This window comes from Microcaecilia unicolor, chromosome 10, assembly GCF_901765095.1.
Source record: "Microcaecilia unicolor chromosome 10, aMicUni1.1, whole genome shotgun sequence".
NCBI lineage: Eukaryota > Metazoa > Chordata > Amphibia > Gymnophiona > Siphonopidae > Microcaecilia > Microcaecilia unicolor.
Window position 1 is genome coordinate 49,806,566 of NC_044040.1, and position 26,279 is coordinate 49,832,844.

General features: G+C 41.1%; 1 protein-coding gene across 1 annotated transcript in view; it reads right to left on the minus strand.

The window, feature by feature from the left end:
- The window catches only part of PLXNB2 (plexin B2), a 519,469-nt gene that overhangs the window by 212,098 nt on the left and 281,092 nt on the right, over positions 1–26,279 (minus strand). The window contains exon 3 of the mRNA XM_030217169.1: positions 13,234–13,321. The gene's annotated coding sequence lies outside the window, so the exon portion shown is untranslated. The remainder of the gene's footprint in view (positions 1–13,233; positions 13,322–26,279) is intronic.

Consider the following 26,279-nt stretch of genomic DNA (forward strand, 5'->3'; position numbering starts at 1 on the left):
ACCATGATCTCTAATGGAAATTAAAGCTCTTGGGACAGAAAGAGGGCAAATAGAACAGGGCTGAGAGGTTTGGTAAGAGAAATGGAGGAGGTAGATGACTTCTGCTACAAGAAAAAGCGAAGTTGTGTTTCCTTTGTTCTATCAGCAAAACAAATGTGGATTAAGTAATTTTTCAGACTGAAGCTCTAAATTGCAAGAGGTTTTGAAGATTAACTTGAAAATTTTGATAATTTTGCTATTAGGAGCAGTAGGACATTATTAAATTATATTGGAGGTTTTTTCTGGATCAATGATCGATTCTATGTACTGTGGTATAGGCAATATTATAACCCAGTAAGGGTGATTATCAAATTGTTAGGTGCAACAAACCACAGTTTACAGAGGTCCTTTTTCCTCCTTTGCTCCTTTTTTTTTTTTTACCTTCAGTAAATAAATTTGGGCTTCTGTGATTAGAATAATTACAAAATTATATATAAAATGCAAAATTTGTAAAAAAAAATTATTAAAAAAAGTACATATGTGAGAGAATATTGCCACACTGCTGCTTGATTTTATGGGCTTTAGATGAGAATTTATAGACTTACCTGATCACGGTGGAAAATAACTGGGCATGCTAGATGAGCTAATTGGACCCTACGCACTGTTACCTACCAGGTTAAATTTGGATTTTACCTTCCAGAAAATGCAAGAGAAGGCAGATCAATACCAAATTCTGTTACAATACATAATACTTGCTTAACCCAGTGCCTTGCCCCAGACATGCATTCAATGGGAATGATTATCTTTAATCCAATACATTAGTTTATAAATATTGCTCATATTGATTTAGTAAAATAATAAAATGAATTAAGCATTTAAGTGGATACACATTTATGTGATCCAAAACTAGAGCTATCCCAAAAGACTGGGACATCCCCATCCATATAAGAAATGAAAATTTCTAGGGGAAAACGATAATGGGCACCATGTGCAAAACTGACCAGTTCTGGTTTACATTTGCATAAATTCACATCAGACCCAAGTTTAAATTAATGCAACACAGAGAGATCAGTGCAAAGGATTCTACATATTTTAGAACATGTGCCAGGCATAATTAGACATGTCTGGGTTCAGTGATCTGTGCTGTTATAGGCCACTGCAAAAACCAGCAGAAGAAGAATAGAAACCGACAGGTAGGTGGCTTCAGACCTACTAACACCTGTCCTTTGTTTACTTACTAAAGGGGAATGAAAAGGAAAAGGCTGATCTCAGTATGAACTAAGCAAAGAAAACCAGTCAGGCAGGAGTATTCTGTTTTTTCAAAGGTGGGAAGACAAGCGGGTGGGGGAAAAATAGGGTAGTAACATAAAAAAAATAATATTTAACAATGCAGTTGAGATTCTTGCTCTGTATAGTAAATAGGAGAAAAGACAATGCATATAATAGGTATTTGTCTGAATGAAGGCATTAGTAATGTGTGCTCAGATGAGGTTGGTGGGGGAGGGCATGGAATGAGTCACATTCAAGCTGCAGTGAATCTAAAGAATGGGCAAGTCTTAGTTTCCATCATCATTATTGGAGTGTCAAAGCATTTGACAGTGAAGCCATTATTGAAAGGTTGGATCCAACCTTGCCTGGTAATTATCGACCAATCTCAGACCTCCAGCGATGGGAAAAGTACTTGAGAAAGCTGTGTTCTAGAAATTAGTGGAATATGTAGATTCTAGGCAGTTGTTGGACCCCTTTCAATATGGGTTTCGAAGAAGATATAGTGTTGAACTGCTTTTGATCTCCATGATTAAGGAGGATGGATAATAAACACTTGTTTTGTCACATTAGACATCTCCTCTGCCTTTGATACAGTAAATAATGGGATACTGTTGAGAAAGCTGGGTATAGTGGGAGTAGAGGGGATGGTATATGAGTGGTTGGGATCCTATTTAACCAATCAAAGGATGCAGGCTGGGATTGCAGGGACAGTGTCACAGGTGTATCCTGTGTTGGTGGGGGTCCTATCTGCCTTACTATTTTAATTTATGCAAGGTTTCATTGGGTAAGGTGCTCCAAGAGTTGGGAGAGAGTTATAGGTTATATGCAGACGATGTGCAATTTTTTTTCCTAATTTGGGAACTATGAAGGAGACATTAAAAAAAAATACAGAACTGTCTGGCAAAGGTTTGAAAATGGATGGGGAAGAATGGGTTAGCTTTGAATATAGGGAAAACAGAGGTATAATGTGGAGAGATGTACAGGCATTACCTCTTTTACTTTGTAAGGTGGATGGAGAGCTATTACCTGTGCAACCTAGAGTGAAATGTTTGGGTGTGGATTCTGAATGTACGTCTATCAATGAAGGATCAGATTGGAAAGGTGATGAGAGCAGCCTTTTCCCAACTGCGCTTATTTATTAATTTGTAACATTTGTATCCCACATTTCCCCACCTATTTGTAGGCTCAATGTGGCTTACATGGTTCCAGAAAGATGATTACAAAATCGGGTGTTAACAAATACAAGGTGATAGAATGGTTAAAATGAGGCTAGTGTGGTTCACCCACACTAGGGGATCGAGCAACAGAAGGTTTTGTGTTAAGTCCATGTTGTGTTTTAGTGATATTGTGGCAGGGCGTTTATGTTGGTTCTGTGGGGTATACTTGTCTAAAAAGGTGCGTTTTTAGTTTTTTTTCGGAAATTTAGGTGGCTGTTCGTGCAAAACCGCTCCGAGAGAAATTGCATTGGCTTCCTGTCAAGGATCGAATCGCATTTAAAATCTGCACCCTAGTACACAAAATTATCTATGATGAAGTCTGTGATTGAAGTCTGTGTTAGCAGCATTTAATTTCAGATTGGTTGTTCAGATGTTAGTTTTGACAAAACTGGACTACTGCAATCCATTGTATCTGGGTATTACTACAACTCAGTGGAAAGCATTGCATGTTACACAGAATTCTGCAGTACGAACATTGTGTGTTGTGGAAAATTTGACCACATTACACTGGGATTGAAACAGTTATACTGGTTGCCAGTGGAATACAAAATTGTGTACACAATTTTGACACTGTTATATAAGGCAATATTGTTTGATGTGCCATTATATTTGAAGCAGGTTATTCAGTTGTATAAGCTATCGAGAACATTAAGGTCTGAGGGGGTGAGAGATGGTTGTACCATCTTGGTATCCATTATGCAGAAACAAAGGGGGCTGCTTTTACAGTACAAGGGCCCGTGTTATGGAATAAACTGCCTGCAGTAGTTTCACCAGAGGTCTGCCTTAATGGGTTTATAGACTTTTCCTCCAGGAGCTTGTCCATACCTTTTTTAAACTCAGCTACATTAGCTGCTTTAATCACATAGGCATGGGCTATGCATTCGATATTCTGTCTTCCCGTGCTACAACCAAAGTGGTTGACGTATTATATACAGGTACTTTCATCTACCAACAAGCTCCAAATCCTATTTGTTGAGGCAAAAATATTTTCTATGTGTTGTAAATGTACTACTTAGTAACTTCATGGTGTATCCCCTAGTCCTTGTGGCTTTTGAAAAGGTAAACCATGAATTCGCTTTTACCCATTCCAATCAGGATTTTATACACCTTTATCATAACTTCCCTTAGCCGTCTTCTCCAAACTGAAGAACCCTAATCTCTTTAGTCTTTCCTCATAGGGTAATCATTACATCCCCTTTACCGTTTTTGTTAACCTTCTCTGTACCTTTTTGAATTCCATTATATCTTTTCTGAGATGAGAAGACCAATATTGCACACTATACCCAAGGTGCCAATCACAAAATGATTCACAGGCATTACGATATCCTTTGTTTTATTTTTGCATTCCTCCACTCTTTTTACAGATGAAAGGAACTGTCACCTGATATCCTGCAGTCCAATTGGAAAGGTTTCTTTGACCATGATTAATATCACCCTCTTCTACTTACTCTCATTTCCAGAATGGATTACTGTACTATAATATTTTGTACTTTCAGACTAATCTGAAGAAACTGCAAAAACTTCAAATACTGCTCAACCACCACTAGCTACACTTTGAATATTGAATCAGGTTTCCAAGTTTGATATTTGCTTTCCAGGCATTTTGGATGGGCATCCTACCCTATTGTCTGCTCTTCTCATTCCCTATATGCCTATTCCTTTTCTTCATCCCTCAAAAGACCATCATTTGGTTCTGCTGAGTTCAGGAGCTGCTCAACTGGAATCCACCAGATGCAGTGATTTCTTTTCCACAGCACCAGCTGCCTGGAATTACCTGCCCTTAAATATTCACAGTGAACTTTCACTTAAATATTTTAAAGTAGCTGTTAAAACCTGGCTTTTTCAGCAAGCTTTTGGTACCTGAATGGGCCTGATGTCTGTAACCCACTTGTTAAGTGGCAATTATCAGTGCTGTCTTATATTTGCTTGTCACACTACTATCATGTTTCATCATTATCATGTTAACCAAGATCCTATGTAATACTAAATGTATATTCTCTTATATACTTCCACCATTCATGATGTATTGTAAGCCACATTGAGCCTGCAAAGAGGTGGGAAAATGTGGGATACAAATGCAATAAATAACTAAATAAATAAATTAAGTTGCACGTGCAAAACACAATATGACCAGATTTGCGCATGCAACTTAGGTCACACTATATAGCGTTTCAGGACATATGCATGAATATTTTGTCAAGTCTATAGATAGAAGGGCCTTGAAAGAAGGCTTTTCAACTTGTAGAAGAATTGAACTGCTCATAAGCTTTTCCTCAGGGAGCCCTGCCTCTAAAACTCCCTAATACATTTATTAGCGGCTCAACTGTTCACGAGATGCACGCCACTACTGACCATCATTCACAGCAAATTTCCGACAAGCCAGCAATTCCATTACCACAAGCTCACCCTACTGGTTCTCAAGACAGTTTTGCTGAATGACCAAGGAAGGTCTAAATTTACTTTCTAGAAGGTTCAATAAGATAAGCAACTTTAACGGTTTCCCTCATCGACTAGGAATATTGGGGATGTGCATGGGCTAGCGTGCATTCGGTTAAAGCACCTTAAATTTATTGAGCACAAAATATTTATGAATGTGATAATCTAGACAACGCAGGTAAAGTTGATTTACTTGTGTTAATGTTTTAAGGTTTTAACACCAATGTGTGAAACGAACTAACAAAAGTCGTCCCCCCCCCCAAAAAAAAAAAACACATGAAAAAGGACCAAAAGTCCATTTGCTCTATGCACATGCCCACAAAATATTTCAACTGCAGTAGCTACAGCTTCCCTCAGCAGATTTTGACAGAACACCAGTATCACAAGGGTAAACCTATAAAAGCTTGCACTAGATACCCTTTCTTTCTGTTTTCAACCACAGCCTGGTTTATAATGGCAATAAAGGCGTTCTAAAACTGTTCTTTCATCAGTTCAAAGACTTCAGTGCCTTAAGTATCATCATTAGCCCAGAGCAGATTAATTCAAGGCTACAACGTGTTCAACAATCCATAATTTTATTGACCTTACTTTAAAAGACATTTTAAAGAAACAAAGAATGGGACGCATTAAGTGACAAATCAACCTGAAGATGCTGTACAAATCTGTTTAGCAAGTTGAAAGCATTTTGTTTGGTTACTGTTCATGCAGGTTCTCTATTTTTTTGGCTAGTTGAAGTTGTTACAAGGGCATTAACTTCAATGATGTCTGTATTTGGAGTTTATCCAGTATCAATTCTTTCTGTTGAGCTGTAGCATTAATTTTTTTCTCTCTTTTTTTTTTACTGATACTTGCTTGGTTTGAACATGATTGGGGGAACAGGAGGGAATAGAATGTGCACATTATCCAAGACAATTATTAAAGCAATAACTGCAGAAGGCAGGCCAGGTGTCCAGTGCTGTGCACCAACTGTACAGGAACTATAGATTTGATTGACTGTGCTGTTGAAGAAGCAGCATTCACAGCCCTAGAGGTGAGAAGAGAAGAAGATGACGCATAGCCATGAATTTCAGGGGCCAATGCTCAAAGCCGAGCGTAGATGGGTCCACAAAACAGCAGCAATGCAAAAAAAAAAACAAACAAAAAAAACCCAGCACCATGATGCTTGAAGGAAATCATTTAAATTTTATGCACGGTTAAAACTGCACTAACTTGTGTTTAATGGGGGGTGGGAAGGGGACATGTTTGACACATGTACACAAAAGTTTTGTTATAAGCCCAGACAAAAATGGAAGTATCAGCACACATCGGAATTTATTCAGTGTCTAAATATGAGCCTCACAAATACTACTAGCACATGGAATTCACTTTTGCTCTGATATGCACATATGTTTGTTACTTCCCATCTGTCTTGTAGGAGCCTCCTTACACTTATAAAAGATGAAAAAAAAAATGTGAAAAACTTACAAGAAATCCTGTTCTCAAAATCTACACTGTCCTGATGAAAACTTTTCAGTGTTATAGGCCAGTGTTTCCCAAGTCAGTCCTGGAGTACCCCCTTGCCAGTCAGCTTTTCAGGATATCTACAATGAATAGCCACGAGCTCGATTTGCATCCACAGCCTCCATTAGATGCACATTTCTTTTATGCCTAATCATTGTGGATATCCTAAAAACCTAACTGGCAAGGGAGTACTCCAGGACCAACTTGGGAAGCAGTGTTATAGGCCATCATTTCTTGCACTTACTCTAATCCCCCAAATCCAAGCTACCTTGAAGAGCTGTGTCTATCATTTGTGACAACTATGCTGCCTCTTGCCTTACAATGAGAAGCCAAGACTTGTCTCAATTGTGCATGAAATGATAACATCAAGACTGGATTACTGTAATGCACCAGTTCCAATTGATTCAGAAAGCTGCAGAAAGACTAATAGGTTGTAAGCAATGTGACCACATCGTACCATTTTTGCAGAAGCTTCACTGGCTAGAAGTTCAATACACGCTAAATTTAAAACTATGTCTCATCTTCAAGGTCCTTAAAGGAAATGGTCCAGAGTACTTGAACATGATCTCTCCTTCCACACACCTCCAAGGTCACTAAGGTCTTCCCAAGGAGTGTCCCTAACTACACCCTCTCCAAAGGCTATCACTCAATGTGACACCCTTCAACAAGCCTTCCCCAGGAGTAGTTCCCACACGCTGGAAAGCACTCCCTGAATGGCTTCGCTTAACACAAGATTACTTTAAAATACATTTTAAAGAAATGAAGAATGGGACATATTAAGTGACAAATCAGGAAGCAGGTGAAAGCTTGGCTCTTCAACTAGGCCTTTAATGGAAGTAGTAACTTGCTGGTCACACATACAAGCAGTGACACTGGTATTATAGCAGGACATGTTAATCCGTTCCTACCCTAGCTAAGATAACATTCAAGCACCTTTCTGACCTATGTGCTACTTTCTTTAAATCAGCCCCCTTATTTTCTTACTCCTGTTACTCTATCTTATCAACATGTGCTATCTTTGCTTACACCCTATGCTGTCTATTAAAATGTTTTATTGTGTATTGTGTTGGAATTGTAATGTATCGTACTATGCCATACTTGCATTATTTGAATATTTTTACAGCTGTAATTGTCAATTGCTTATGTTTGACTTATTCTTGCTGTACAACACTGAGTCCCAATAAATAAAAGAATACTTAATGACATCATTAACATCCATTTAAATACATTTCAAGACAATTTGCAGCCATCTGTACTGCACACGTTAATACCCACGCTCGAGCCCTCTTAGCATCTGGCACACAATAAAGTGTGGGCACACCCGGCATTAACTGCATGTTTATGCTGGTCGTAACTTTTAGCATCAGGGCCCAAAATCTATATGCTGGGTTTTGGAGGAAAGCTGCAGTTTCTTGCCCCTGAATGTAGTAGTCATGATAGCTGGGTTAAGTCAGCAGGGCAGGTTTTAAACTAGAAAATTAAAAACCTTGGAAAGTTATTAAGAATCCTACTGTCATAACCCAATAAAATCCAGTTGCAATTTAGCTGGAAACCCAGAAGAAGGAGGAGGAGGAGGAGCATTACAACCCAATCTGATATATCAACTACTCCACTTAACATCTAATATTTTACAAGTAGCCTATTACATTTCATATTGAATATCTTAGCACCACTCACTTTTGGCTACATTTACTAGATGTATTTCCATTGGATATACAGGAGAATGGTAAAATCCACTTAGTACCTCTGACTTCATGCCAAGGGTGAAAACTGCTCTTCGGTCCATTAACGATGGCAGTCAACTACAAATCTAGCAGTACTTTCACAGAAATTGTGAACTAACTGCAGAGCAGATTAATCGGACTGCGCACAGTCTCAAACCGTGCGTTACTCCCCTTCCCAGGCAACTTTCCCAAGAGAAGGCTGTTCTTTGACTTCATTTGGGAAATGTGACCAGGAAGACAGCTTCCCTCGAGTTCAGAGGCCAAGCTCTGTTTTGTAGATAAATAAAAACAAAAATGAATTTGTATTATACAGTTCCTTTGTATAATTAAAGAAGATACAGTGCAGGGGTCACAAGCAGCAGTTCAATGAAAGGGTAATTATGTTTTCACGATGAAACCACAAAGGATGCATCAGTGTCGTCCTTTAGCACAGCCCCACTTGTGTCGCTCTACTGGGGGCTAGATATAAGCCAAACTTTTCCTGAGAAAATCACAGCTCTTCAGAAAGAACTGCTTTAAAAAGTTGGCTAAAAACACCATTCCATTTTGCTCAGGACACTTGCTTACATAGTATACTCTATTTTCAGGATATGAATGCTGCGATCAAATTAACATCCTTTAGAGCAGGCTTGTCCAACCTTTTCCTATCAGAGGCCAAATTTTATATTTTTGTAACATTCGGAGGGCCAAAATATGCACCGTCATATTTTGCCCCACATTTTGGGAAATAATGGTAAAATACAAAGGTGCGTTGACCACCAACCCCGCCTTCATTCAGTCTCTCTTTCTCTCTCATATACCTCCCCCCCCCCCCCCCCCCCCCCACACACACACACAAACAAAGTCTTCACCCAGTCTCGTTCCCCTCATTTGGCTTCAGCTGCAGAGGGATTCCTGCTTCCTTTTGCAAGCTTGAACTGCGTGGTGCCAGAAGTTCGGTTTGGTCTCACGGTTTGAAGTCTTAGGAGACTTGAAACTGCAAGACTGATCCGAACTTCCAGAGAGTCAAGTAATGGTGAGGAAGCAGGAATCCCGCTATAAGCGCCATAAGATTTGCCAAGCTTCTGAGTTCTAGCTAAAAGGACTTGATAGGCCAGATTCTGGCCTGCGGGCCATAGGTTGGACAAGCCTGCTTTAAAGTAAGTTCTCAAACCAGTCCTCAGGACCCACCAAGCCAAGCTGGTTTTAAACATATCCACAGTAAATACACATGAGATAAATTTGCATGCACTGCCTCCTTTGTATGCAAATCTCTCATATGCATATTCACTGTGGGTATCCTGAAAACCTGACTGGCTGGGTGACCTCCAAAGACTGGTTGAGAACACCTACTTTACGGTCTTACTAGCTCTCACTATTGGAATCATAGTAACATAGAAAATGACAGCAGATACAGACTAGCATGGCCATGCAGTCCCCAGGATCAAAGTCCACTGCACAAACCACTAGCCTAGAGGTTAGGAGGAAGAAAGAAAAAGGCACTATGGGGCTCATTTTCAAAGCACTTAAACTTACACAGTTCCATAGGTTACTGCTTTGAAAATGAGCTCCTATCATAGTAACCTATGGAACTGTGTAAGTTTAAGTGCTTTGAAAATACATGCCTATGTCTCAGTGGCGTAGCCAGAAGGCAATTTTTGGGTGGGCCAACAAGTTGGATGGGTGGGTACTAGAGTTGCCAACTTTTTGAAAGAGAAAAAAAAAACCCAGCCACCTAATACACCCATGCTTTGCCCCTACCCCACCCCATGCTGCACCTCTACCTCACTCCCCATTACTTCAATGAGGGTAGCAGTGCAGGCTTCAGTGGCCAACTAATTGAGAGCTAAAGGAAGTACAAGGAACTGCACTCTTCTTCAGCCCCCACTGAGCCAAGGTCCTCCAACACACATATGGTACTGAAAGCCAAACACTGAACGTCAAACACATTCTGCATCCAGAGCACATACTAGCCTTCCATCAATAATGGATGCAGAGCACAGCAAGGACATTTCCCCATAAAACTCACCATACAAAGAAATTCTGGTAATCTCAATAATAGACATGTTGTAAAGTAATTTAAAAAAATCTACAAACAAAAAGTCACTCAGAATCTAGAGCAAATCTATCGTGCCAGCACTAACTTCCAAAACAAGGATCCTCTACCTATGAAAAGCGGCTCTAAAATATTGATACATCTATCAAGAAAACCAAACAAGCTAAATTACTACAGAATGCTACATAGAAACTTCATGGTGACAGAATACCTCGGGGCCACGCACACAGAACACAAGAGCCAAATACAGAATAAGTGACCACAAACTCTATAAATATAAATTAAACTGAAACCCCAAGAAACCAGACCTTGCATGAAGTACAACACTAGAGAAACAAACAAAAAAAAAGGCATTTCCTCCTGTGCAAAATATAAAGGTATCACATGCCAGGGATGATGGTTTTTTTTTTTTTTTTTTTTGGGGGGGGGGGGGGGGGGGTGCAAATAGGGCAATTGTGCTTGGCTTTCTGGCCAGAGAGAGCCCCAAGCCTGCCAGAAGCTGAAGAAGGTACAGCCTGGTAATAGGCTTTGGGGGTCCTCTCCTAGATTTCTTCCCTGGGCCCCAGCCATGTCTGACATATGCCAAATCTGGCATAATCTAATTACAAAATAGAAATAAAAATAATTTTTGTACCTTTTTGTTGTCTGGTCATTTTATTTTTCATATCATATTGGTCCCAGTCTCTGGTTTCTGCTTCCCTGTGTCTTTCCTGTCCATTTGACATTTCTTCTGTCTCCATGTCCACCATCCATCTCCCATCTCTGTGTCCATATATTTCCTTATCCAGAATCTCCCGTGTTCATATCCCCGCATCCATCATCATTCCTTTGTGCACCCATGTACCCCATGCCCAGCATCTCCCATCTGTGTTCCTATTCTCCCTCTTGTCTGGTATCTCCCCTCTGTGTCCATTATATCTCTATTCCCATACCTCCCCCCCATGTCCATTGTATCTCTATTCCCATATCTCCCTCCCCACCCCCATGTCAGGCATTGCCCCTATGTGCCCATATGCCATCCCAATACAGCATCTCATCTGTGTCCCTGTCCCCATGCTCCCATCCAATGCTCATCATCTCCTTTTGTTTCTTTGTACCTCTCTATGTCCCCTTTCTCCCTCCCACACACCTTTCCTCTCTAACCAGCAACTTTCCTTCTCTCTTCCCTCCCCTTATGCATCTGGTTCATTCTCCACTGTGGGTTCAGCATTTGACACCCTCCCCCATTCCTTATCTCCTTGATCCAACATCCCTCTCCCTTTCCTCTAACACTAACCCTTCCCCCTCTCATAGGTCCAGTACTTCTCTCCCTTCGTTCTCGCCCCCCCCCCCCTTGCAGGTCCACATCTCTCCCTCTTCCCTCCAGTCCTCCCCTGCATATCCAGCACCTCTCTCCCTTTGCTGCAGACTCCCTTGCATGCCCAGCACCTCTCCCCTTTCCCGCCTGCCCTCCCCCACAAATCCAGCAGCTCTCTACCTTCCCTCCCACACCCTCACCCAGCACATCTCTCCCTTCTCTCCCTCCTACATATCCAGCACCTCTCTCCATTTGCTCCAGCACCTCTCTCCCTTCGCTCCCACCCACATATCCAGCACCTCTCTCCCTTCCCTCCCACCCACATATCGAGCAGCTCTATCCCTTCTCTCCAGCACCTCCTTACATGCCCAGCACCTCTCTCCCTTCTCTCCAACCTCCCACCCACAAGCATACATGTCCAGGGCCCCTTCCCTCCCCTCCAACCCCCATGTCCAGCACCTCTCTCCCCTCCCACAGTTCAGGCACCGCCACCTCCATGTCTTCCTTACCCAACCCCCACCCTTGCTGCGCAGCGCTTGCTCACTCAGAAGTTCCTATATCAAACATTTTCTCCCCACTCCCCCTTCCCATCCTCCCCCTTGCAACATTACAACAATATCCAATCCATCCCTTCCCTTCCCTTCCCTCCAACCCCCATGTCCAGTGCCTCTCTCCCCTCCCACAGTTCCGGCACCGCCAGGGCGCTACCTCCGTGTCTTCCTTATCCACCCCAGCCGCTTGCTCACTCTCTATGATCGCCGCCCAGCAGGAACTTCAAACAGTGCGACAGCGCTGTGTCAGAGCCTTCCTCTCTGCTGCGTCCCACCCAGCCTGCGTAAACAGGAAGTTGCGTGAAATGCATCAGAGAGGAAGGCGCTGACACAGCATTGACGCGCTGTTTGAAGTTCCTGCTGGGCGGCGATCATAGAGAGCGAGCAAGCGCTGCGGATAGGATGGGGGTTGGATAAGGAAGACACGGAGGTCGCGGTGCAGGAACAGGCGCTGTACTGTACATGGGAGTGAGGTTGGAAGGAAGGGAGGGAATTGGTTTGGGTGTAGCGCTTCTGGGTGGGCCTGAACCAAGACTGGACGAGCCTAGGCCCACCCGTAGCTACGCCCCTGCTATGTCTAGTAGATTCATAACAAGCAGATTTGGAGCTATGAAGGACAAGATGGTGGTCGTTAATGGAGAACCCTTGCAGGAGAGTAAGGAATAGTGCGATGTAATCTGGAATGCCTTAAATGTTAAAAGTGCTATCTTGTAAGTAATATGTTTTTCAATAGGCAACCAGTGATAAAGTTTAATAAAGAATCTAGCACATACAACCTCTGCTAGAAGCTTTCACTAGTGAGCCCAGGGCAAGAGACAGCTGCAAGCTGACAACCACAGGCTCCCTGCTCTCTCAGTCACTCTACCACAGGCCCATCTACTAGCTAAGTTTTATTACTGTACATCCAGGCATCTGTTATAGAGAAAAATAAAAAAGGGGTCCTGTTTTTTGAAACCCAGTGTATACAGTCTATGTACCCAATACTTTGCCTTCATGCAGCCACAACCCACACACATTAATACTGCTCTAACAAATATATTTAGCTACTTATGCTTTAGAAAGTTAGGTTAGTGATACATTAATCAATGTTCTTAAGAAAGGCGTAGTTAATCATGTTTGACACTCCATTCCATATACACTGCACATTCACTGCATCATTTCACAAAGTATCTAAAACAGAAAACCAGAAAACATTTTATACTCTCCAGCCACAGCAGATACTTACGAGCTTTTTAACCCAACTGTTTTCCGTGCCACTAGATTTTTCACCCCTCTCCAGGAAAAATTTCACCTGTCTCTTGGATGAGTGTTACCTACGAAAAGAGAAAAAGAGACACACAATAAGCTTTTTTCTTGCAGGTCATGTCGCTACCACTGTTGCTCATTTTCTAAGAAAGGCAAAGTCCATAAATTCCAGCAGAGTGACACAGCCTAGTGATAAGGCAGGAGAACATTTAGCTTAGGTGTTGAACTCCCTTCAGATTGGCCACTCTGGACATGCGTCACACAGTCAGTTTCGAGCATGATAAAAGTAATGTGGCGTTAGTCTACTTCAATATAGAAAGAAATATCTACAATAAGTTGTAGGCAATTACCATTTATTTGCAGTAAATATATTTGTGACTAGCATTTTAGCACTAACATTATGAAGTGACCCATGTAATAAAAGGCAGGCTGAAGTTGGCATGGCTAACATTTTTCTTTCTGCATGATATATTGGGTCTTAATGCCCAATGTACCAAAAATAATTATACATAGAGCACAAGCATAATGAAAAGTCTCCATGAAAGGTTGTACAGACCTTATGTACTTATTCATAAAATGTATATGTCATTTATCCATTGTTTTAGGCAAGTTACAACCTCACACACACAATGTTAACACAAAATTCAACAAATAACAATAAACTTAGACACAGCTACTGTAGGCCACCGTGGATGAATCTCTTCATAAAGGCAGTTAATAAATCCCAATAAATAAAAACAAACAGGTGACAAACAAACCAAATAAAATACCACAATGTAATAACAAATAGGACAACTGTCACAATACATTAATCTGAGCCGATCATCAGATGTCATTTACTTTGCCTATACCTTATTATTTCCACTCCACCAGCCAGCTCAGATTTGAAGGGCTGATTAGTCAGAGTCCCTCCCCTCTTTCCTCCCCTGGAAACAAATTCTCCTACCCAGGTTTCCCGCCGATTCTAATTTCACCCTGGCATCTTTGTATGTGTAGTTTACAAACCATTTGTCATGCATTGACCTTTTAAAAAATACCAAATCCTTCCATATACACTGCAAATTCACTGCATCATTTCAAAGGATTCAACTAAGAGAACAATTTTGCAAATTTGAATTGGAAACTTGTCAAAGCAGGTGATCTTAACGACAACAATGAATGGAATACCATTGTATAAAGTTTAGTTTGTAGAAGTGACCATCACAGGAAGTGCATTTCTGAGTGCGTGGGGTACTGCCCACTACCTCCTCCATTTACGCCATGTCGACAACTACTCGGAAAGTGCTGTTCCGCAAGGGAGCCAAGTAACAGGTTCCTGAAGAAGATCTTTTCTTCTCTGGAAAGGAGCTCTGTCGAACAGGTTGGTGCGTCATGTTAAGGAAGTTTGGGAAGACACTTCAAGATAAGTGCACCCTATTTAATTGACTTTTTGGCACCCGGTTTAATGAACTGTGAATTTGTACGATTGCTTGCTATTTGAGAAGGACTGAGCTATTTTTTTTTTTTTTTTTTTTTTAGCTTTCAGTGACAGTGTTATTGGGTGTGTTAAAACTACAATTGAAAAACAAAATCATCATTATTATTTCTTACACATGAGTTTAAGTTACGTTGGTTGTAACACTTAACATTTATTTATTTTTTTTATTTATTTGGATTTTGCTCACACCTTTTTCAGTAGTAGCTCAAGGCAAGTTACATTCAGGTACACTGGATATTTCTCTGTCCCAGGAGAGCTCACAATCTAAGTTTGTACCTGAGGCAATGGAGGGTTAAGTGACTTGCCCAAGATCACAAGGAGCAGCAGTGGGATTTGAACCGGCCACCTCTGGATTTCAAGACCGGTGCTCTAACCACTAGGCCACATATGAGAAGCCCTGTGATAGTGTGGTTGTGAGAACTTGAAATGAAACTGTTCACAACACAGAGCATTGCAGCTGAGCAATTGGCTTACGGTACGTTTCGTAATTGACACCGAGGCCTTCTCTTCACATTATATAACATTTAGTAGTTTTGTACTCACTACATTTTTACTGGTTTTTATCTATGGGAATTTTTTTTTCTATTGATTCATTTAGATCCATGCACACACAGTCAGGCTGCTTATGCATACACTAAATTACATTGATTTCTATGTAATTTTACTGCAGTGATTTGTGTGTGTGTGTGTGGGGGGGGGGGGGTTATTTTAATTTTATTATGCTCTGCATATAGATGTACTTTGAGTGTTGTTGTTCCTTTCTTATGGTTAAACAGATTGTATTATTATTTGAGGTATGAGTGTATATATATTTGTGGCTTGTGTGACTGAGTTCTTTCCTATCATTACTACAGAGTTCTTTTCCTTATTTTGTATTTTCTCCTGTACACCGTTTCAATGTTTCAACGAGGAACGGTATATTAAATTCCAATAAACGATAAGTACTATTTTTCTTCTCTACTGTTTATAATTTGATCCTGTCAAATCCCACTTCCTGTGTCTTCATGTTTCTGCATCTGATGTTTGAACTTCGGCACCTTATTTTATGACCGAGCTAGGAAGACACAGGAGATATTTATGATGGCTTCTTGCAGTATTTCCTCTTTAGCTCCACAACCAGTAGGTGTGAAATTTCATTGCTCTTTTAAATTGTATCCCCAAGTTTGATCTTTTTGTCTTAAGAACCGCAGCAGAGAGAAATAAACACAATTGCCACAATCACCTCGACATCCTCGTACATTAAATCAGAGCTCATGCTCTGTCCATGGGAAATAAAGAATGTGTTTTGATATCTCCTTGGGGAAAAGTTATTATTTTTTTTTTTTTTTTTTAAGAGGTTTTCATACTTCCTCTGGCAGCAGAAAATTACTCCTGGTTGGTACTCGCCATTCCCAGATACCACTGCACAACCTAGGTAGGCTCGTTTCTCACAAATTAAAGTAGTCTTCTAGTCTTGAAGTCTTCCCATGAAGAGAAAAAACAAGCAATATGCTTGGATACACATAAAGAGGATGAGATAGGCCTTCTGACAAATGGGTTTAAGAAGAGTCATCATTCTGGTGCATCACTCCCTTAAGGATGGGATACTTAACACTTAGAGTGGGCTTTTTTTTTGTTTTGGTTATTTTTAAAGATGATGATGAGGTGGCACATCTAACTACTGAAATGAGACCAATATATTGCATACACCCAATCAACCACTCTATTAAATGTAAAAATGTTCAAGAGAAGAAAAAAAGGTTTTTAAACATTTGAAAAAAAATATATATATATAAACTGGAAACCTCTTTTTAAAAATGTTCACAACATTTGACAGATCAGTGAGTGTGTGCAGGTATACTGGTCTTGCTTCATTTTTACCATCTGGTATTTATGTAATCGGTGGGCCTATTTTTGGCTTTTATACACAATGTGGTGTAACTACTAGGCCTCAGCTGCTGAAAGGTTCAAATAGAGAACAGCAGGCACGAAACACAGCCCTCAGTTTCCCACAGCAACTTCGTGTTAAATTCTGTAGCACATATTAAACATTTTATGATATTCATACAAATCAGTTTGCTTTCTGGCCTGTATCTGAGCAGTATTTCTTTTATTAAAAATTCGTTAGAGTGAGGGAAAGGGAATTCTAGTGATTACTGGAGAGAACAAATGGTAATGAATTGGTGTAGGGATAGAGGAGGAAAGGAAGTCAAAAAAGGTCACAGATGGGAGAAGGAGAGCAAAGAAGAGAAAGACAAACTGAAATGTGGGGAAGAATTGGAGATGGTGAAGAGAAAGGAGGCTTATATGGGAAGACCAAGTATCCAGGACCTGAGGACCCTTCCCAAATCTATGTCTTCATTCTCACATATAACTCCCCACCTCAAAACAGATTCTCCTCAAACTCCCTACCATGCCAACTTTCCTTTCACATGCACACATCCTATCCCCCCATTTCCTCTCATTCTTTTACCCCTAGCATTGAATTTTATGCTCCTCTCGCCCTCCTTATCTTCTCTCATTTTCATCATCTCCTTTGCTGCCCCTCTCCCCATACGGACTGCCTAGAAGCAAAAAGAGAACACTGGTGCCTCCAACTCCTCCTGCCACTTTGGACCTGCCAGAAGATCACATGGGACAACAATGGCATATACTGCAACAGAATTGTGGACTGGCCTCTTAAATACCTTGAAAAATTAGATGTGCGAACAAGAAAACTCTACCATGATTCTGTAAGAATTGGTGTAGGCCAAGACTGTACATTCCTAGAGCTGAAGGAGGAATGGGTCTCAGAAATATATTATACGTATGCCCATCCATGGCTACTCTAACCAGATTCCACAAGAGATTGAGCAACTCTGTTGCAAGAGGTGCAACCATTAAAATAACCAAGGTGCATGTAAATTACACAGGTCTTTCACATATCTGTTTTTAACCTGGTCTACTCAAACCACAAGCTAAACTGACATGTTTCTACAGAAAGACACATCGTAATCATATGTCCTTGGGGACAGGAAAGAACTTTTTTTACCCCTTTACTCAGAATGTACTTTGGCAAGTAAGCAGGCCTCAAATTTCCCCTAACTAGATAACCTGCTCCTATCAATAGTGCAACTTATTGATATTATCAGACCCTGTGGTTCTGCCACAATTTTTTCTAGTATGCTCAACAGAATCCAAAAGACATTCAGGTGCACAGCACATGGAAGAAAGTCTCGAACTGATGGAGAAAAGTTCTCACCGGCAAGTTATTCTTTTTGTAAGGACTTGCAATCACTAGATATCCTTTTACCACTTGTCTTCCAAAATCAACTTTTTTGAGATTAGGGGTAGGAGGTGGGAAGAACACATGGTGAGTGCACTTCACTGAAAAGTGGACAACCACCTCACTACAGACCGATGCAGTGCAGGCTTCTCACTTTCCTCCACTCACCATTTTCTCTCCCTCTACTCAGGTGCACTATACAAAACACTAAGTAAAAACCATGCACGTTTTTCACTGTGCAAATGTGGAACACACCAAAGACTTATCCCTATATATTTCAAGGCAGCATTTTATTTCGCTGAACATTTCACCCTCCACTATTTAGATTGTAAGCCCACCTGGACAAAGAGCTACCCACTATATCTGAAAATGTAACTTTCCTTGGGCTCAGATTTAGAGAAGGCAAGTGATTAATACAAAATCCTTATCCACTGGTCTACTACAACATTCTACTGCTGGGCTAAGTGCTTCAAGCTGTTTGTTCTTTTGGCTTTCTGGTTCAATAGAAAAACAAACTTCAATAAAGTCTGAGGGTCTATAAATGGTCTTTAGTCCATTTGTTTGCTTTTAACTTAAAGAGGAAAGAGGCAGATAAAGGAGATCTGCTGACAACAGAAACAGGGCAAAGCTGCAACCTGTAGCGATAAAGCAGGCCAGAAACATTCTAACAATTATGGTAAAAGCAGTTCGCTTAGCAGGGTTTAAAAATAAAAAGGTTTGGAAACGTTCCCAAAAGGAATGTCCATAAGCCATTATTAAGATGAACTTGGGAAAATCCACTGCTTATTCCTGGGATAAAGCAGCATAAAATCTGTTGTACTTTTTTGGCATATTGCTATGAACTTCAAGAATAGCAGTAAACCATTCAGCCTAGGGGTATGTCCAAAGATGCTCAAGATCTATAAGAAACTCATGTATCTTCCTTTAGAAGTGAAGATCTTTACACATACCCCCCAAGGCTGAATTGCTAGTTTACCGTTATCTTTGAGCACATAGGAACTGACATATTTACAAAAGTAACTTCTACTCACAGTGGCTTTTGGATTCAGATAAACCCTAGCGGCATCCAATAATAGTTGTTGATTTCTGTATAGACTAAATATAGTACTTTTAACAGAAGCACATGACTTTACCATAAACACAGAGCTCACTCAAGTGAAAACTAGTGTGGCTACTGCTGAACCTAAGCCCTTCTGCAAAATGCTCATGTATCATTTAGGACTGCTCATAATTACACGAATAAGCAGTATGCAAATATTTGTATTCAAGTATGTGTTGATGCACTGTATTGTGGCACAAAGTCCCTGGGCTCTGCCAAGCATCATACTAAGAAATAGCTTCATGAAAAAAAATATTTGGTTGTTAAAAATATATATATTTCTTTGAAACAAAAATTGAAAACAAGTTCAAAAACACAAAAGCAAACAAAACACATCCCGCTCTGCAGCTGGGAAAAGAAAGATTTCCACAGATTGCTTAAAGTGGTTTTTTTTAAAGTACTACCGGACAAACACAGGACTCTACAGTGATGATACATATTGAGGTACAAGATGTCCCTTCCCAGAAGAGCTTACATAAGAGTGTACCCTGAGGCAACAGGAGAGAAAATGACTTGCATATAAAGGTCACAAGGATTATCAGGAACAAAGTTGAAAATAAAATTAAGGGTAGATAATGGTGATCTGTCTTGAAGATGATCTCTGTGTTCTGAAGTTGCGATTTTAAGTATGAAGGAGCAGAATCATGGAAGAAACCGATGCAGCACTTTTAGAGCTATGAAGGCCATTTTAGATAGAACAAGGATAACAGAATTAATACGTTCAGTTCAGAATATGACCAATTCTGATAGTATTTTAAAAAAAGATCGGACAGAGCCTCTCTTAAAATACATGCAGTAATACATATATATGATGCAACTACATGCATGATCCTTTCCCAGGGAACTAGGAGGTATTGTACTACCCCCCCCCCCCCCCAAGGAAGAATCACTCAACCAAAACTATCCCAAACAATTATCCTCCAGTAGCCAACATACCTACTCTAACAAACAAAAAAAAAATGGAGAAAATAGTAGTAAAATAATTCTATGTCTACATGGATCAACATCAACTTCTAGACTCAATGCAATTAGGATTCCACCCATATTTCAGCATGGAAACACTAATATCAGGGTTCCTATCAGAAAACCCACGTATTGCTTCAGGAGGACCAACAAATCTTCATAATGCAGCTAGACCTTTCTGCTGCCTTCAACCAGGTGAACTACAACTACCTACTAGGAATGCTAGTGGAAGTCGGAGTCACCAGGGAAGTCCTAAGGTGGTCCACAGGTTTTTTGCAACACAGATCAGTCCAGGTCAAATGGCAACAATCTCTATCTCGCGTACTGACCATGAAACGTGGGGTGCCACAGGGCTCACCCCGTCCCCAATTCACTTCAACTTTTATCTCAGAGGGATGGGGAAAATTCTGAAGCTATATGGAGTTAAATACTTTTCTTATGCCAATGACATCATTATCCTCCTCCTCAGAAAGATTTGACCATGGCACACTCAGTAATAAATGAGGTCTTTGACTCATTATTTGCATGGTTGTGTGACCGTGAACTGAAAGTAAACCCAGACAAAACCAACATAATATGGATTGGGAATGAATCACTCAAACCACTCAACCAGCAACCTACGCTAGCAGGTTCCACAATAACTCTATAAAAACAGAGATGAAACTGTTAGGTATCTGGATAGACTCTCACCCAACCATGACAACGCAAATGAATAACGTGATACACAAATGTTTCTGCAAATTGAAACTCCTTCGCCATATCAAACATTTTGCTAGACACAACACAATTTCAGATCATAGTTCAAGCCTTGATTGTAACAATCATAGACTACTGCAATATATTATATATCTGGGCCTTCCAAACTAATGAGGAAACTATAGGTAATAGAAAATGCTGCAGCCATGCTAATTGGAAGAGGGAAATGGTGTGAACCCGCTACTCCATTGTTGCTTAAATTATGAGGAAACTAAAGGTAATACAAAATGTCGTAGCCAAGCTAATTGGAAGACGGAAATTGTGTGAACCCACTACTCCATTTACTCCATTCTTGCTTAAATTGCACTGACTCCTGTAAGGCCAGAGTGGAGTTCAACCTCCTTACCACGATTTTCAAATGCCTGTATGGGACTGTCCCAGAATACTTACAAATGTTTGTAAGAACTTATCAGCCAAGGAGATCTCTTAGATCGTTAACAGACATCAGACTAGAACCCCCCCCCCCCCCCCCCCACCAACAAACAAGGTCATCTCAAAAGTACATTTAACTCAATGCTGTTAGGAAAAGGAGCAAAACTGTGGAACTCATTACCGCTAAAGCTCAGATTAATATTACACTACATGAACTTCCGTCGACTTTTGAAAACATGGCTTTTTCAAAAACACTATGGGATACCAATGAATCCTAGACAAAAACCAGTGAATCCCAGACAAATGACAAGAACACACCAAGACGAAGTAACCATAGAACAGACAGAACAATGAGAGCAATCCCACTGATCCCTAGGAAAAGCAATACAGTTGCCATACAATTGACACTACTGTCCTTAACCTACAATTGCAGAAGCCATTTAAATGTTTATGTTCTTATACAATCAAGAATATAGACTCCTAACTCCTTGTGATCACTTTTGCATTTTCAATCATTTTTATTCAATTTAAATGTACACATTTGTTTGATTGTCTTTAATCTGTTTAATTGTACACTAATTTGTTCTATGCATGAATATGCTATAATATTCCACTGTATAATGTAGTTTTAAACTGGTCTGTACTCCACCTTGAACTTAAAGGTTAAGCGGATTATAAATGCAGACATTAAATTAAATTGAATCCTAGGACTGCTGGCCTTGGGCTAATTGGCAACTTTCTTTTTTTTTTTTCTTCTTCTTGTCTCTGTCGTGTTGAAAGGTTACAGCTCTTTTCCCATTTCCTTACATAAGGACATAATAGCCATACCGGGTCAGACCAAATGGTACATCTAGCCCAGTATCCTGTTTCCAATCCAGGTCATAAGTACCTGGCAGAAACCCAAAGGAGTGGCCTAGTGGGGGTGGTGGACTTTGGTCCTGGGAAACTGAGGAACTGAGTTCGATTCCCGGCATAGGCAGCTCCTTGTGACTCTGGGCAAGTCACTTAACCCTCCATTGCCCCATGTAAGCCACATTGAGCCTGCCATGAGTGGGAAAGCGCGGGGTACAAATGTAACAAAACAAAACAAAAAAAAAACAGTAGCAACATTTTATGCTACCAATCCCAAGGCAAGCAGTGGCTTCCCCCATGTCTCCTATTGCAGACTATGGCCTTTTCCTCCAGGAACCTTCTTAAGCCCAGTTATGCTAACCCCTGTTACTACTTCCTCTGGCAAAGATTTCCAGATCTTAACTGTTGAGTGAAAATATTTTTCCTCTTATTTGTTTTAAAGGTATTTCCATATCCAGTTAAACACTGTATAGTGTTCTAAGTTGTAGCAAGCAGAAATATGACGAGTTCAAGCTGTGCAAGTTGCAATACTTTGCTTGGGTTAATCCTTGACAAAGCAGGTAGCGATACATGGTCCGTGTTGGGACCCTACAAGAGTTATACAAGTGTTTGCTAACTGGACATTTATCAATGATTTACATATTAAAGATTTTTGATACACAGATGTTTTTTTTGAACTTTTCTAATTCATCTATATCTGCTGTTCTGGATTTTTTTTTTTTTAAGCTGATGACTGAAAATGGAGGGCCTGAGACAAAGAAGCAAATCTCCCAGAACATATTTCTTGCCCAATCAGAGAAAAGCTTACAAATTTATAGGCTAAAGCCAACACACAGTTTATGCTAATACAGACTCTCTCTTGTAAGAGGGAAACTGGAGCAAAAGGAGGAACCTCCTGAGGCCCACCTCCTTTCCCTCTTATTTCAAGGGAACAAGGTCAGCGAAGAAAATTAATTGAAATTAAGGGTTTCCCCAGCAGAGGGCACTGGGGCTCACTTATGCCAAGAAGAGGGAGGGATGACAGAAGGGGGGCGGAATAATCCAGAAAAACCCTGGTGGTACTGACTGGTAGGGGAGAGGCTTCCTAGAGAGGAGTAGGAACATATAAAGACTCACACTGAAGCAGAAGAGAAGGGGGGAATGAGCGAGCCCATGGAGGTCCAGGAATAGCCCAGAACAGAGGAGGCTCAAGGCTATGAGGAAGGTGTACCAGATACCCAAAGCCCAGAGGAAGAGATAGACGTTCAATACATTTAACTTCCTATAAAGGTAGAGTTAAGAAGTGCTTCAGAGAAAGGAACTGTGTGAATAACCTATGAATAGGGTTACCATATTTTGTCCCCCAAAAAGGACATGCCCCACCCCCTTTCACACCCCACCCCCTTTGACACACACCACCCGCCCCCTTTGACGCCCTCGCTCTGCCCCCTGTCATATTTTCCCCTCCCCCCTGTCACACACCGCGTCACTCCCCCTCCCCGTCACCCCCCTCCTCTTACCTTACTACTGCCCTGGTGGTCTAGTGACCTCTTCGGGGCAGGAAGAGCCCCCTCTTTCCTGCCCTGCATGCATCCTTCCTGTTCATGATCTTGGCGCCGATTCAAAATGGCCGCCGAGAGTTGAGGTCTCATGAGGTCACTTCAACTTCCTGCGGCCATTTTGAATCGGCGCTGAGATTACGAACAGGAAGGATGCATGCAGGGCAGCGCTCCGGGCAGGAAAGAAGGGGCTCTTTCCTGCCCCGAAGGTGGAAGAGGTCACTAGACCACCAGGGCAGTAGTAAGGGGAGGGGAGGCTAGCAATCTACCCGTTTGTCCGGATTTCTGGACAAACTGGCAGATTGGCAAAACCCACCCAGTTGCCCGGACATATCCTCAAAAAGAGGATATGTCCGGGTAAATCCGGACATATGGTAACCCTCCCTATGAAGAAAGAAGTAATACTTTTGTGTTTTCAAGTTTTTGTTTGCTGGCAGATTGGGACAGATCCCAATACAGCATAAGCCTGTAGACTGGGAGTAGAGGGTTTTGGATCTGCCAGTGTTTGAGCCCTGGGTTTACCATGAGAGAGGACTCCTAACTTTAACAAAATTATTCACAAGGTCCCATCTGAGGAGGTTTGCTACCTAATTTTTTTTTTTTATTTTTTTTTTAAAGATTCTGAACTGTAGTAAATACATTGGGGAAAACACAAAAAGAGTTTCCTTTTTGTTTCACTAAACTGTTGAATGACTGCTTAAAAAAAAAAATACTGCCAGGAAACAGGTGTGGAAAGTTAGACTGATCCTGGTAGGGGACCAGAGAAGTGAATATAGGAACCTGAACTCATTTGCATATGGTTTTCCCCCAATCTTAAATGAAGGGCATGATTGACTTCCTTCCTTCTCATTGGGAGAAAGAAAAGAGATGAACTAGAAAAGAAAGAACCCTTTTATCACTGAGTAGAAGAGAGGACCAAATCACTGGTCAGAGAACAACTTACCCTAAGGGAAAAAGGGACTCTCTAGCTTGACTCTGAGTGAAAAGGCAGCAACAATTCCCCTATGGACTTCTTTTTCTGGGAAAAAGTTTCTAACTCTCTAGCGCCTCTTGCTGGGAGGAAGAGGAAAACTAATTGGTGATAGTTCCCCAGCTAGAAGCCTTGGATAAAGGGGAGAGCCCCTGGAGGAACCCAGATGTCATTTCCTGATCAGTGAGGAGTACGTCACTTCCTTGCTTGCAAGGAACATGTCACACTCAACCCCATCCTCGGGACACACCTAGCCAGTAAGGTTTTTAGGATACCCACAATGAATATGCATGACACAGATTTGCATGCCCTACCTCCACTGTATTCAAATCTGACTGGTAGTATAATACAAAACCTATATTATACAGAATACAAAATACAACAAAGTCTTCCTCTAGTGAGGGCATCTGACCAGCTTGGATCATCAGATTGGATCATCAGATGCAGACATAAGCAGGACTGATAGAGTACTAGAGTACTGCTAGAACTGAAAAATGAGCTTGCGGAGCTACTGCTAGTGATATGCAACTTATCCTTAAAATCGAGCATGGTACCGGAAGATTGGAGGGTGGCCAATGTAACGCCGATTTTTTAAAAAGGCTCCAGGGGAGATCCGGGAAATTATAGACCGGTGAGTCTGACGTCAGTGCCGGGGAAAATGGTAGAGGCTATTATTAAAAACAAAATTACAGAGCACATCCGAGGACATGGATTACTGAGACCAAGTCAGCACGGCTTTTGTGTGGGAAAATCTTGCCTGACCAATTTACGTCAATTCTTTGCAGGAGTAAACAAACATGTGGACAAAGGGGAACCGGTTGATATTGTGTATCTGGATTTTCAAAAGGCGTTTGACAAGGTACCTCATGAAAGGCTACAGAGGAAATTGGAGGGTCATGGGATAGGAGGAAATGTCCTATTGTGGATGAAAAACTGGTTGAAGGATAGGAAACAGAGTGGGGTTAAATGGTCAGTATTCACAATGGAGAAGGGTAGTTAGTGGGGTTCCTCAGGGGTCTGTGCTAGGACCGCTGCTTTTTAACATATTTATAAATGATTCAGAGATGGGAGTAACTAGCGAGGTAATTAAATTTGCAGATGACACAAAGTTATTCAAAGTTGTTAAATCGCGACAGGATTGTGAAAAATTACAAGAGGACCTTACGAGACTGGGAGGCTAAATGGCAGATGACGTTTAGTGTGAGCAAGTGCAAGGTGATGCATGTGGGAAAAAAGAACCCGAATTATAGCTACGTCATGCAAGGTTCCACGTTAGAAGTTACGGACCAAGAAAAGGATCTGGTGTCGTCGATAATACACTGAAACCTTCTGCTCAGTGTGCTGCTGCGACTAGGAAAGCGAATAGAATGTCGGGTATTATTAGGAAAGGTATGGAAAACAGGTGTGAGGATGTTATAATGCCGTTTTATCGCTCCATGGTGCGACCGCACCTTGAGTAGTGTGTTCAATTCTGGTCGCCGCATCTCAAGAAAGATATAGTAGAATTAGAAAAGGTGCAGCGAAGGGCGACTAAAATGATAGCGGGGATGGGATGACTTCCCTATGAAGAAAGATTAAGGAGGCTAGGGCTATTCAGCTTGGAGAAGAGACGGCTGAGGGGGAGACATGATAGAGGTATATAAAATAATGAGTGGAGTGGAACAGGTGGATGTGAAGCATCTGTTCACGCTTTCCAAAAATACTAGGACTAGGAGGCATGCGATGAAACTACAGTGTAGTAAATTTAAAACAAAT